The sequence below is a fragment of the Procambarus clarkii genome, chromosome 25 (assembly GCF_040958095.1).
Source record: "Procambarus clarkii isolate CNS0578487 chromosome 25, FALCON_Pclarkii_2.0, whole genome shotgun sequence".
Taxonomy (NCBI): Eukaryota; Metazoa; Arthropoda; class Malacostraca; order Decapoda; family Cambaridae; genus Procambarus; species Procambarus clarkii.
Genome location: NC_091174.1, coordinates 42,330,139 through 42,344,141, shown reverse-complemented (window position 1 = coordinate 42,344,141; position 14,003 = coordinate 42,330,139). Strand labels below are relative to the sequence as shown.

The following is a 14,003-nucleotide window of genomic DNA, read 5'->3' as shown; positions in this document are numbered from 1 at the left end:
GAGAGCAGGAATGAAGAAGAAATCAATTCTTTTTTCTACAAAGTGATAGGGGTAGGCAGACCAGTAAAGTGGTACATAAAGGCAAACCAACAAAATCAATAGAGAGAGGGGGAGTGAAGAATAAGGAGAGGGGGAACAAGTTCCTGAAGATTGCATACACCAACATAGATGGAGTAAGATCAAAGATACTGGAGTCAAGTGATATAATACAGCTGCAGACACCAGACATTGTTGCACTCACGGAGACAAAACTTGAAGATGCTATTTTAAATGAGGTCATATTCCCAAGGGGCTACTCAATTTGGAGACGGGACAGAAAAATCTGGAAAGGCGGTGGCGTTGCTGTGCTGGTGAAAGAACACCTAAGGTGAACGAAATAGTGACTGCCAATCCACAAGAAGTTGACATAATAGCACTAGAGATCTGCCATGAGGATGATAAACTAATGATCATAAATGCATATAGTCCACCGCCAAGCAGCACATGGTCAAAGGAGGAGCTAGATAGTAAAACGAGAAGGTCTTATAACAATACAGTGCTTCCTCAGACTAACGAACCCCGCTCTATCGAATTCCCGGAAGAGCCGAACAAATTGAATTCGGTACCAAATGTTCAGTGGAACATACAAATGTTCGATTAAGTGAGGAATGTTCGTCCAAGCGGTCACCGAGGCCGAGCGTCAGAGCTGGCTGTCATCAACTATGATTCGCCAGAGTGTGAACAGTTATGTAGTGTTTTATTATCCCTACCCATTGTTTCTAGGGAGAAATGGTGATAAAAATGGTGTCAGGGGGCATTGGTGAGAGAGTTGTTGTCAGGAGGCAACACGTGCTCCCCCGCCCCCACCCTCCTTCCTCCACCTGACCACAGAGACCACTCACTCTCCTCTCGTCGTCAGATGCCAAGAGTCAATTTAATGATAATTATCGCATTATCTACACTGAAAATAGCCTTTTTATTAGAAAAATGTCATATTGGAGCAATAATAATGGTGAAAATTGTAATATATACAGTACATATTTTAAACAGTTTGAACACATTTCATTTTCACAGAATTTTTAATACAATTGGGGTGTAGATAACAGCTGGCATTGTGTGGCCGGCCGGTCGCTCCCTGAGCCATTGGGGGGGTGGGGGTTGGGAGGGGGGGTTGTTTCCTGGATCCCTCCCTCTAACAGCCTACGTACTGTACTAATACCTATTTAGAATAAATTTTGAGGAGGCCAATAAAACAAGCACAGGTCGTGTGAACGTTAGGCCTTGGTGAGGTGGCTGGCATCATTTGTGGTGGTGTCAGGGGAGGCAGGTGGTGTCAGGGGAGGCAGGCAGTGTCAGGGGAGGCAGGCGGTGTCAGGGGAGGCAGGTGGTGTCAGGGGAGGCAGGCAGTGTCATGGGAGGCAGGTGGGGTCAGGGGAGGCAGGTGGTGTCAGGGGAGGCAGGTGGTGTCAGGGGAGGCAGGTGGGGTCAGGGGAGGCAGGTGGTGTCAGGGGAGGCAGGTGGGGTCAGGGGAGGCAGGTGGGGTCAGGGGAGGCAGGTGGTGTCAGAGGAGGCAGGCGGTGTCATGGGAGGCAGGTGGGGTCAGGGGAGGCAGGTGGTGTCAGGGGAGGCAGGTGGTGTCAGGGGAGGCAGGTGGGGTCAAGGGAGGCAGGTGGGGTCAGGGGAGGCAGGCGGTGTCAGGGGAGGCAGGTGGTGGAAAGAGGCAGGTGGTGTCAGGGTAGGCAGGTGGGGTCAGGAGAGGCAGGTGGGGTCAGGGGAGGCAGGTGGGGTCAGGGGAGGCAGGTGGGGTCAGGGGAGGCAGGCGGTGTCAGGGGAGGCAGGTGGTGGAAAGAGGCAGGTGGGGTCAGTGGTGGAAGGTGTTGTCAGGGGAGGTGGAAGTGGAGAGAGAAGGGTGGTGACCACGCATGGCTGCCAAACCTCTCATTCATACTCTATTATAAATCTCAATCTTAGCTTTAAAATATTTATGCCAAAATATGTTAATTTTCGTGTATTAATATACATTATTAATCATTAACATGTTTTATTGTTTCCTGAAGAAAACAATAGCTGACTTGGCATTGTGGTGTGTATGGCCGGGTACCTGGGGGGTGGGGGGGGGGTCCTGGAGGTGTGAGAGGAGACCTGTCAACCCATCATTTTTTTTTTGTCGGGCGAGTTGAGACGCTTCCAAGCCTGCTGCTTCAATACACGGTGTGGGTGGGGTGGTATGGTTTAGGTGGTGTGGTGTGGTTTGGGTGTGGGTGGGTTGGTGTGGTTGGGTGTGGGGGGATGATGTGGGTGGTGTGGGGTGTGTGGGGGATGATGTGGGTGGTGGTGTGGGGGATGATGTGGGTGGTGGTGTGGGGTGTGTGGGTGGTGGTGTGGGGAGTGTGGGTGGTGGTGTGGGGAGTGTGGGTGGTGGGGGCGAATGGTGTTAGTGGTGTGGGGGATGGTGGGGGATGGTGTGGATGGTGTGGGGGATGATGTGGGTGGTGTGGGTGGTGGTGTGGGGTGTGTGGGGGATGGTGTGGGTGGTGGTGTGGGGTGTGTGGGTGGTGGTGTGGGGAGTATGGGTGGTGGGGGCGAATGGTGTTAGTGGTGTGGGGGATGGTGTGGGTGGTGTGGGGGATGGTGTGGGTGGTGTGGGGGATGGTGTGGGTGGTGTGGGGGATGGTGTGGGTGGTGTGGGGGATGGTGTGGGTGGTGTGGGGGATGGTGTGGGGGATGGTGTGGGTGATGGTGTGGGTGGTGTGGGGGATGGTGTGGGTGGTGTGGGGGATGGTGTGGGTAGTGTGGGGGATGGTGTGGGTGGTGTGGGGGATGGTGTGAGTGGGGTGTGGGTGGTGTGGGGATGGTGTGGATGGTGTGGGTGGGGTGGGGGATGGTGATTCTCGCATCTCAGATTATTATTGACACCAAAAGAGCATGAAAGATATTATAATGAAGCACCACAACAAAAAAACAAACTAATGTGTCCTGGCATATGTTTAAAAAAAAAAAATAAGAAGGTTGTTGGGGCCGGACGGATGGAACGAATTCCGCACTGGAACGAATCGGCTTCGCCCCATATAGTTCGTTCAAGTGAGGACACACTGTAATGATAGAGATTGTAGCGAGAGCGGATAATGATAGATCACGACTGTTGATAGTTGGTGACTTCAACTTGAAATCCATAGACTGGGAAGCATATGAAGCTAAAACAAGATTTTTGGACCTGTAAATTTGTAGACCTATTCCTGGAAACATTCTTGTATCAACATGTTAACCCTAAAATCGCTAGGGGCCCAAATGGAATTCACACCCACAGGCGCAACAAAAAAAAAAATTCCAAAAAATTCTTTTGTCTTATAGAAGTGTTCATTTTTGTTCCCTGATCACAGAAAAAAAACCAAAAAATCGTAGCTGGCATATTTTAGCCGTAATAGGGTAGGGAAGTGTGGCAAAAAAGGGGCGTTGGCAGAGCATTGGCCAGACGACGTCTACTCTGCCTGAGCTGTCAGACAGCAATTGCCACAAATATATTATTTTCTAATTATTTCAATATGTCTGATTTTTCTTAGTTTTTTTGCAGTAATATTATTCCATACAGTGAATTGTGGTATATTTATATAATAAAATGTGTGAACCATCGCTGTACTCAAAATTATGGTGTGCATATTAATGATTCAATTATTATGTTCATAAAACAATAAACAAATAGTTTTGCTGTTGTTACACTATATACGCAGGTTATATATAAGTATCTGCATGTTTTGTTCACCATAGCGAACTACTAAGTTGGTCTTGTGAGTCATAAAGCAACGAGGAGTGACCGCCAAACACCAGCCAGCCACTTGCTGCCACTTCCTCCCTCAACACAACCTCACTCACCCTCATTCTCCTCCCACAATACTGTTTTTGCATTTATTCACTATACACAGACGTTATATATACATATTTACATGTTTTGTTCACCATAACTGTACATCTAAGCTTGTATGGTGAGTAAAGGCACAAAGACTTAGCTACTCACACAGTCAGCTGATTGGCGGCCGCCCTCAAGGCCAGACGCACTAATATTTCTCCTCCAACAATATTGTTTGTGGTGTTATTACGCTATATAAACACGTTATATATAAGTATCTACCTGTTTTATTCACCATACCTGTACAAATAAGCTGGTATGGTGTCCAAAGACCATAGTGGCCATCAGTAAACAACATGCCAAGTCGTGCAGACAACGCTCCTCCCTCACCAAAATGGGGCTCCCAACCTGCTCCTCTCGCTGTTATCTCACACTATACACACGTTATATATAAGTATCTACATTTGTGTTCACCATAGCGAACCACTAAGCTGGTATGGTGAGTGCAGTCAATAAATGGTGGCCACACACAGTCAGAAGACGACGCCACCACCCTCCCTCCCACAGCATTACTCCTCCCTCCATGGAGGACAGCGCTAAATATCACCACAATCCTTCTATTATCAGAATCCTGGTCACTTTTATCACAGTCAGGGGGCTTCAGTAATACTATCACTGCTAAATAATAGCAGTATCATATATATTATGGCATTTGTAGGCGATGCTGTGGTCACAAACTGAACAGCGGTGCTGTGAGCTCGTGCTGCGTGCGCCAGCCTTGGTGGCTTGCTCAATACTGACGCTGTAACACCCAAGAATGTTGGCCTGGATTTTTTTTCTAGGTGGCATCTGGCAACTATCGGTCGTGGCTGTACTATAGCTGCCCCTATCCCAGGTGGGGTGTTTAAATTATAGCGCTAGACACGAAATCATATATAAATGATGTGCGCGGTTTCGGTTTTGTCACTGATATCATTTATATATGATATGCGCGGTTTGAGGGTTAAACAAGCTACGAGGATAAGGGAAGGGGACGTTCCCTCCATGCTAGATTTGATATTTACCAGGAAGGAGGAAGAGATATTTGACATTCAGTACCTTCCTCTCTTGGGTAAACGTGACCATGTCTTTTTGGGAATAAAGTATGCAATGTGTTATAATCTGGATGAAAATAAGGAGGTTGAAACAGATGAAAAACCTGACTTCAGGAGAGGACATTATGGCGACCTTAGAAATTTTTTTAGTGAGTATAATTGGACAGATTTGATGCTAGGCAAGGAAGTTAATGAGATGTATATCAAGTTTTGTGAAATGTGAAATATATGATAAAGGCACAAAAAAATTTATACCAAAACAGAGATGCAGAACTAGGAAACAGGATTGGTTCAATAGAAATTGCGAGAGGGCCAGAGACCAAAAGACACAAAAATGGAATCAATACAGGAAGAGGCCAAACCCCCAAACATACCAGCGATACAAAGATGTGAGAAACAACTACACGGCAGTGAGGAGAGAGGCAGAAAGAAATTTTTAAAAAGGGATTGCAGACAAATGTAAAACAGAACCAGGTCTATTCTATAAATTCATAAACAACAAATTGCAGGTAAAGGATAATATTCAGAGGTTAAAAAGTGGAAATAGATTCACAGAAAATGAAAAGGAAATGTGTGAAACATTAAACAAAAAGTTACAAAGTGTGTTTGTACGTAATGAAATCTTCAGAAAACCAGACACAATAAGAATTCCAGAGAACAGCATAGAGCACATAGAGGTGTCTAGAGATGAAGTGGAAAAAATGCTCAAGGAGCTAAGTAAGAACAAAGCAGTTGGTCCAGATGGAATTTCACCATGGGTTCTGAGAAAACGTGCACCTGAGCTCAGCATTCCACTTCAACTGATTTTTCAGGTATCCATGTGTACAGGAATTGTAGCTGATGTGTGGGAAAAGGCTAATGTAGTTCCAATCTACAAAAGAGGAAGCAGGGAAGACCCCCCTTAATTATAGACCTGTATCATTGAGAAGTGTATTAGTCAAAATATTGGAAAAAACAGACAGTATGGCTTTCGATCTGGAAGATCCTGTGTAACGAACTTACTCAGTTTTTATGATCGAGCCACAGAGATTTTACAGGAAAGAGATGGTTGGGTTGAATGCATCTATCTGGACCTAAAAAAGGCTTTTGACAGAGTTCCCGATAAGAGGTTGTTCTGGAAACTGGAACATATTGCATGAGTGACAGGTAAGCTACTAACATGGATGAAAAATTTCCTAACACACAGAAAAATGAGGGCCGTAATCAGAGGCAAGGTATCGGATTGGAGGAATGTCACGAGTGGAGTACCACAGGGTTCAGTTCTTGCACCGGTAATGTTCATTGTCTACGCAAACGATCTACCAGTGGGAATACAGAATTACATGAACATGTTTGCTGATGATGCTAAAATAATAGGGAAGATAAGAAACCTAGATGATTGTCATGCCCTTCAAGAAGACCTGGTCAAAATAAGTATGTGGAGCAACACTTGGCAAATAAAATTTAATGTGAATAGATGCCATGTTATGGAATGATGAATTGGAGAACATAGACCCCACACAACATATATATTATGTGAGAAATCTTTAAAGAATTCTGACAAAGAAAGGGATCTAGGGGTGGTTCTAGATAGAAAACTGTCACCTGAGGACCACATAAAGAACATTGTGGCAGGAGCCTATGCTACACTTTCTAACCTCAGAATTGCTTTTAACCCTTAAACTGCACAACGCGCCTGCAGGCTCATGTCTGGTTTGCGCAATACGCCTCTGGGTATTTGTATTTTTCACGTTCCATTCAAAACTCCCGCAGCTACATGGGGTTCACATCAGCTTCCGTAGGGCTCTTGTAAACAGACACCATCTTTAAAAAAAATTGTGGTCCACATTCCTGGGTGTGGGAGCCTCAGTAGTATGTGAGCAACCAAGGCAGGCGCTCGCAGCATGAGCGCACAGCACTGCTGTTCAGCGTGTGACCACAGCATCGCCTAATGTCAAAATATATATATAACTTGTATTATTTAGCCATGATAGTGTTATAGAAGAGCCTGAGTGTGATAATGACTGAGTACAATGTTCAAATATCAGTGATTCAATGCTGTTCATGATGTTCACAGCGCTAGCCACTGCACCACAGCATTATTTCGTCCATCTAGGAATCTTCAAATGATTTCTTAGGTTCCTTTTCAAAATAAACGTGTGGTCAATTATTCATTTACAGGAATTAGTGACCAGGATTGTGATAATAGCAGGATTGTGGTTATAATTAGCGTTGTGCGTAGTATTGTGGAAGGAGGATTTTGGTGAGGGAGGGAGGGCGAGAATTGAGGTAGCCTCATTGTGTGTGTGTGTCTGCCACTCTTATTTTGCTCACCATACTAGCTTAGTGGTTTGCTATGGGCAACACATATGTACATGGGTATATATAGTGTGTGTATATAGTGTAAGAACAGCAACAGGAGAATGTTGAGAGGAGCTATTTTGGTGAGGGAGGTGACGTAATCGTAGCGTCGTCTGCTGTCGGCTTTGTGATTTTTCATGCAGTGTATGGTGGCCACTGTACTGTTTGGACACAATACCGGCTTACTTGCATAGTTCTGGTAAATAAAACATGTTGATAGGTATATAGAACATGTGTAATAAGAACTATAACAGTATGGTGGGAGGAGCAATGTTGGTGAGTAAGATGTTGGAGTGAGGGAGACTGGGTGTGGCTGGGTGTGGCTGCTCTCCCTCGAGGTGTTCTGAGTGTGTTGATGGTAAATGTATATAGTGTGTGACAGTGTATAGTGTGTAAATAGATTGTATATATACATAAATTAGCATGATAGATAGTAAATATGTGCTGCATATGTGTACACAAGTGTCATGCATGTAACACAGTGTCTTCGGACAGTACGGATGTTTTACTGCCATAATATAGTGTACGTGTTCAATATACATAGGATTAGCACGTAAAAACAAATAAAGTGTATTTGGAACTGTGCGAAAAAAATAAACGAAAATATATTCGCGGCAACTCGTGCGCCCCACCCCGAGCGCCCTACTGGCCCCGGGAGCATACGTCACGGGCGAACAGGGAATGATGACGTCACGCCCCAACTTATGGACTCCATAGCAGCTAAAGTAAGTACAATTTCGATTTTTTTCTACATACCCATACTGAGGGAAGGGTTTCTGACACTTTAAAAAGAAAAAATAATTTTTTCCAGAGAATTTATTTCCTGCGCACTGCGGGGGTGACGGAGGCAACGCAGTTAACCCTCAAACCGCTAGGGGCCCAAATGGAATTCACACCCACAGGCGCAACAAAAACAAAAATCCAAAAAATTCTTTCGTCTTATAGAAGTGTTCATTTTTGTTCCCTGATCACGGAAAAAATAACAAAAAAATCGTAGGTGGCATATTTTAGCCGCAATAGGGTAGGGAAGTGTGGCAAAAAAGGGGCGTTGGCAGAGCCTTCGCCAGACGAGGTCTACTCCGCCCGAGCTGTCAGACGGCAGTTGCCACAAATATATTATTACCTAATTATTTCAATGTCTCTGATTGATTTTTTCTTAGTTTTTTTGCAGTAATATTATTCCATACAGTGAATTGTGGTATATTTATATTATAAAATGTGTGAACCATCGCTGTACTCAAAATTATGGTGTGCATATTAGTGATTCAATTATTATGTTCATAAAACAATAAACAAATAGTTTTGCTGTTGTTACACTATATACACAGGTTATATATAAGTATCTACATGTTTTGTACACCATAACGAACTACTAAGTTGGTCTTGTGAGTCAAAAAGCAACGAGGAGTGACCGCCAAACACCAGCGAGCCACTCACTGCCACTCCCTCCCTCAACACCACCTCACTCACCCTCATTTACCTCCCACAATACTCTTTCTGTATTTATTCACTATTCACAGACGTTATATATACGTATTTACATGTTCACCATAACTGTACATCTAAGCTTGTATGGTGAGTAAAGGCCATAAGACGTAGCTATTCACACAGTCAGCTGATCGGCGGCCGCCCTCAAGGCCAGACGCACTAATATTTGTCCTCCAACAATATTGTTTGTGGTGTTATTACGCTATATACACACATTATATATAAGTATCTACCTGTTTTATTCACCATACCTGAACAAATAAGCTGGTATGGTGCCAAAAGACTTTAGTGGCCATCAGTAAACAACATGCCAAGTCGTGCAGACGACGGTCCTCCCTCATCAAAATGGCGGCTCCCAACCTACTCCGCTCGCTGTTATCTCACACTATACACACGTTATATATAAGTATCTACATTTGTATTCACCATGGCGAACCACTAAGCTGGTATGGTGAGTGCAGTCAATAAATGGTGACCACACAGTCAGAAAACGACGCAACAACCCTCCCTCCCACAGCATTACTCCTCCCTCCATGGAGCACAGCGCTAAATATCACCACAATCCTGCTATTATCAGAATCCTGGTCAGTTTTATCACAGTCAGGGGGCTTCAGTAATACTATCACTGCTAAATAATAGCAGTATCATTTATATTATGGTATTTGTAAACGATGCTGTGGTCACAAGCTGAACAGCGGTGCTGTGAGCTCGTGCTGCGTGCGCCAGCCTTGGTGGCTTGCTCAATACTGACGCTGTAACACCCAAGAATGTTGGCCTGGATTTTTTTTCTAGGTGGCATCTGGCAACTATCGGTCGTGGCTGTATTATAGCTGCCCCTATCCCAGGCGGGACGTTTAAATTATAGCGCTAGACACGAAATCATATATAAATGACGTGCGCGGTTTCGGTTTTGTCACTAATATCATTTATATATGATATGCGCGGTTTGAGGGTTAACCCTTAAACTGCGCATGGCGTATATATACGCCCTGAGTAACATGTCCCATGGTGCGCATGGCGTATATATACGCCATAGGGTGCCAGGCCTGATTCAAAGGGCCCGCGGCTACACGGGGTTCACAGTAGCTTCCTCAGGGCTCTTGTAAACAGATGCCATTTTTAAAAAAAATCGTGGGCAATATTCTCAGGTGTGAGAGGCACAGTACTATTGGAGCAACCAAGGCCGGCGCACGCAGCATGAGCGAACAGCATTGATGTTCAGCTTGTGACCACAGCATCGCCGAAAAATGTCAAAATAAATATATAATTGTTATTATTTAGCGATGACAATATTACAGATGACCAATGACTGTGATATAAATAACCAGGGTTGTGATAATAGCAGGATTGTTGTAATAATTAGCGCTGTGAGAGGAGTGATGCTGAGAGACGGAGGGAGACAGCATCGTTTACTGACTGTGTGGCCACCTGTTATTGTTTGCATTCACTATACCAGGTCAGTGGTTCTCTATGGTGAACACAAATGTAGATACTTATATATAATGTGTGTATTAGTGTAATAACAGCAAAAGGATTATGCTGGGAGGAGCCATATGGGTGACGGAGGTGACGTCGTCTGCACGATTTGTCTAGCTGTTTAGAGGGTGGCCACTATGCTCTTTGGGCGCACTACAACCTTAGGTGTACAGTTACGGTGCATAAAACATGTAGATATTTATATATAATATGTGTATATAGGGTAATAACACTGCAAAAGGTATTGTTGGGGGAGAAAGTCTAGTGCGTGTGACCTTGAAAGAGTGAGGGAGCCGCCAGCCGCCATCTGTGTATAGCGACGACTCTTAGTGCCTGAACTAACTATATCAGCTTAGCTGTACAGTTGTGGTGAACAAAATATATACATACTTATATATAACGTCTGTATATAGTGTAATAACACCACAACTGGTATTGTTGGGGGAGAAAGTTTAGTTCGTGTGACGTTGAATGAGTGAGGGAGCCACCAGCCGCTATCTGTGTATAGCGACGACTCTTGGTGCCTGAACTAACTATATCAGCTTAGCTGTACGGTTGTGGTGAACAAAATATATACATACTTATATATAACGTCTGTATATAGTGTAATAACACCACAAATGGTATTGTTGGGGGAGAAAGTTTAGTGCGTGTGTTGAGGGAGTGGCAGCCAGTGGCTGGCTGGTGTGTGGCGGTAACTCCTCGTTGCTTTTCGACTCTCAATACCAACTTAGTGGTTCGTTATGGTGACCAAAACATGCCAATACTTATATATAACCTGTGTATAGAGTGTAATAGCAGCAAAACTATTTGTTTATTGTTTTATTAACATAATAATTGAATCACTAATATGCACATCATACTTTTGAGTATAGCGATTATTAACCACTTTTATTATATAAATATATTACAATACACACTATTGAATAATAGTACTGCAAAAAAACTAAGAAAAAATCAATCGGAGACATTGAAACAATTAGGTAATAATATCTTTGTGGCAACTCCCATCTGTCAACGCGGGTGACGCTGACCGGGTCTGACGACTGCTCTGTCAACGCCCACTTTTTGCCAGACTTCCTCGGTCAATTGCGCCCAAAATATGTCACCTACGATTTTTTTGTTATTTTTTCCGTGCTCAGGGGACACAAATTAACGTGTTTAGAAGACGGAAAATTTTTTTTGAATTTTTTTTTTTCTTGCGCACAGGGGTGTAAATGTCCCAAGGACCCCTGAGCAGTGTAAGGGTTAAGGGGTTAAATACATGGATAGAGAAATACTAAAGGAATTTTTCACGACTTTTATTAGACCAAACCTGGAATATGCAGCAGTTGTATGGTGCCCATATCTTGAGAAGCACATCAACAAACTGGAAAACGTGCAACGACATGCCACTAAGTGGCTCCCAGAACTGAAGGACAAGAGCTACGAGGAGAGGTTAGAGGCGTTAACCCTTAACCCTTAAAGTGCGCATCACGTCATATGACGTGCTGGACGTTGTACCAGTAAACTGCGCATCACGTCATACGATGTGTTGGAGTACTACGCAAGATTTAAACAGCCCGCGGATACACGGGGTTCACCAAACCTTCATCAGGGCTCTTGTAAACAGACGCCATTTTAAAAAAAAATCATGGGCCAATCTCCCGGGTGTTATTGGCCTCAGTATTGAGTGAGCAACCAAGCCTGACGCACGCAGCATGAGCTAACAGCACTGCTGTTCAGCTTGTGACCACAGCATCGCCTAAAAATGCCAAATTATACTTGTTCATGCTATTATGTAGCGATGATATTACAGAAGACCCCTGACTGTGATAAAACTGACCAGGGTTCTGATAATAGCAGGATTGTGGTGATATTTAGCGCTGTGCGCCATGGAAGGAGGTGTAATGCTGTAGGAGGGAGGGTGGTGGCGATGTCTTTTGACTGTGTGTGGCCACCTTTTATTGATTGCACTCAGCATACCAGCTTAGTGGTTCGCTATGGTGAACACAAATGTAGATACTTATATATAACGTGTGTATAGAGGGTATAAACAGCAAGAGAAGGTTTGGAGCCGCCATTTTGGTGAGAGCGGTGGCGTCGTCTGCACGATGCCACTGTGCAGACGACGGTGTTGTTTACTGGTTACCACGATGGTCTTTGGGCACCATACCAGTTTATTTGTACAAGTATGATGAATAAAACAGGTAGATATTTATATATAATGTGTGTATATAGCGTAATAACACCACACAGTATTGTTGGAGGAGAAATATTAGTGCGTCTGGCCTTGAGGGCGGCCGCCGATCAGCTGACTGTGTGAGTAGCCACATCTCTGTGCCTTTACTCACCATACAAGCTTAGATGTACAGTTATGGTGAACAAAACATGTAGATACTTATATATAACGTCTGTATATAAGATATATAGCGTAATAACACCACACAGTATTGTTGGAGGAGAAATATTAGTGCGTCTAACCTTGAGGGCGGCCGCCGATCAGCTGACTGTGTGAGTAGCCACATCTCTGTGCCTTTACTCACCATACAAGCTTAGATGTACAGTTATGGTGAACAAAACATGTAGATACAGTACAACCTCGATTCAACGTACCCCGATTCAACGAATCTCCGGCTAGTTCGCACACTTTTCAGGCCGAATTTACTCACCCGGTTCGACGAACTAGGGATGTTCGGATTTGCTTACGATGTCCAGACAGAGTTCACAGACTGGTGGAAAACTTTCCCATTCTATAACAGATTACAATTAATAATTCTCTCATATGACAAGTTGGATCACACAAGTGAACCATATGAACCAAACACCAGCCAAAATTGTCCACACAAACACCAGCCAAAATGGTCCACACAAACACCAGCCAGTGATCCACACAAGTGAACAACTGAGTTTCCATGATTTTCGTTCACTGATTTGGGGCACACGTATCTTTGTACATTAATTTAAAGGATGAAGCATGATTACCTAGCTACATGTGGTAAAATCTCCTTATAGACATTTTCTGTGATGAAACAAGATGAGTGAGGGTGGACAGATAAGAGAATACTGTACTGTAAACCTCACTTTACAGTGAGGTTTCACTCACTTTCGTCTGTGTGTCGTTATAGTTCAGTGACCCATGACTTTTGAAAGTTTCATAATAATAAATAATTTCTAAAACTAGTGTTTTAATAGCTTTTTATTATCCTAATTAAACTAAACTAAATAAAACCGAAAATATGCTGCAACATGATAGACATCTGCTCTTCGAGAAATTACTGTATGTTATTGGAACAACTCTAGCATGAGTGGACGGGTCTAATCCCTGTACACACACCATGCTTGTTTCATATCCCTCCCTCTCCCCCCCCCCCGTCCCCCCCCCCCCGCCCCCCCCCCGTCCCCCCCCGTCCCCCCCCGTCCCCCCCTCCTCCCCCCCCTCTCTCTCTCTCTCCATCCATCCATCCATCCCCTCCATCCATCCATCCATCCATCCATCCATCCATCCCCTCCATCCATCCATCCATCCCCTCCATCCATCCATCCCCTCCCTCCCATCCATCCATCCCCTCCCTCCATCCATCCATCCATCCATCCATCCCCTCCATCCATCCATCCATCCATCCCCTCCATCCATCCATCCATCCATCCCCTCCATCCATCCATCCATCCATCCCCTCCATCCATCCATCCATCCATCCCCTCCATCCATCCATCCATCCCCTCCCTCCATCCATCCATTCATCCCCTCCATCCATCCATCCATCCATCCATCCATCCATCCATCCATCCATCCCCTCCAT

At 44.4% G+C, this 14,003-nt stretch overlaps 1 protein-coding gene across 2 annotated transcripts in view; it reads left to right on the top strand.

Annotated features, from left to right (window-relative positions):
• The window catches only part of LOC138368669 (small integral membrane protein 12-like), a 159,946-nt gene that overhangs the window by 127,133 nt on the left and 18,810 nt on the right, over positions 1-14,003 (top strand). The gene's annotated exons all lie outside the window — the stretch shown is intronic.